We start from the raw sequence: 1,217 nt of genomic DNA, 5'->3' as shown, positions 1-1,217 counted from the left end.
ATACATATGTATATATATATATGCACTTATATATGTATATATACGTAGATATAAGATAGTTAGGATAGATATATGACTACTTTCTCTTAGTTCATTGAGAAGAAAGATTTGTACTAATATTGCTTAGACAAGGTATCTTTTCTATATTTTGTTCTCTGAATAAGTACGATGAAGACAACAATATACAATGTATTAATTTTTATAACTGTCTTACTAACCTATTTTGAAACTGTTTCATTGCTATTTTATCTTTTTTCTCATTAAGATGAATAAAAATATTAAAATAAACATAAACTTCATGCACTTAGGGATTTTTTTGTAAGATACGATTAGAGGCTTTAGTTTTGAGATTTGTGTTTTATTGCTTCTTTCATCCTTCTCTTTTCTCCATTATAGGGCCCAGCTGGTCCAAAGGGGATACCTGGGCCAATTGGTCCTCCAGGGCTACCAGGTTTGTTGGTAAGCTTCTTCTGTAATTTTCTTTTTCCTTCTCTTTCTGACTCCTTTCACAAATACCATTAGTTGTAATATTTGAAACTATAATTCATTTTTATTATTCTTAATTTTGTTATGTAGAGCTGACTTATGATGTGGTAAACAATATGCACTCTACATAAAAGACAAATTTTAACATGAAATTGTTTTTTTTTTTTTAGTTCTAGCGATCAAACCCAGTGCCTCAAGTATGCTCAGTATACATGCAAGTACTGGGATACATCTCTAGCGCCAAGTATTTTTGTGGTTGCTTCTTGATATGTTGTCATCTTGTGCCATGTTCAGGAAATCTTCTAAGACAATTTTCTCATAAAATCTTAAAGTTTCTTAATGAAATGTGTTTCTTCAAACTGAAACGTATTTGTTGAAGAAGAATAAAAGCAGCTTCACTAAATCATATCATCTCTCATTCCTTACCTTGTTCACATAAAATAGTTGGATAGATTAAACAAATAATCACTCTGCAATGGGATCATAAATGGGTGTACCATAGACTTCTAAAAAACCTTACTGTATAACTCATTTTCTTACTCCCTCTATGGTCACTTTATTTTTATTTATTTATTTTTGGTGACTTCTATTTTTTACCTTAACGAATTCTAAGATTTTTTTACCTTGTAACAATTAGATTTAATTCAATTCATGTTTTGGACTTGCAGTTTTGCTGTTGACCTTTTAAAAGGGTTATAAAATAGTCTATCAATCAAAAGAGTTTCTCATTT

The 1,217-nt window shown here is 29.7% G+C and overlaps 1 protein-coding gene across 1 annotated transcript in view; it reads left to right on the top strand.

Moving 5' to 3' along the window:
• The window catches only part of Col4a5 (collagen type IV alpha 5 chain), a 351,283-nt gene that overhangs the window by 175,442 nt on the left and 174,624 nt on the right, over positions 1 to 1,217 (top strand). The gene's annotated exons all lie outside the window — the stretch shown is intronic.

The sequence above is a fragment of the Octodon degus genome, unplaced genomic scaffold (assembly GCF_000260255.1).
Source record: "Octodon degus isolate 3935 unplaced genomic scaffold, OctDeg1.0 scaffold00157, whole genome shotgun sequence".
Lineage (NCBI taxonomy): Eukaryota > Metazoa > Chordata > Mammalia > Rodentia > Octodontidae > Octodon > Octodon degus.
The sequence above is the reverse complement of the archived record's forward strand: the minus strand, read 5'-3'. Positions and strand labels throughout refer to the sequence as shown.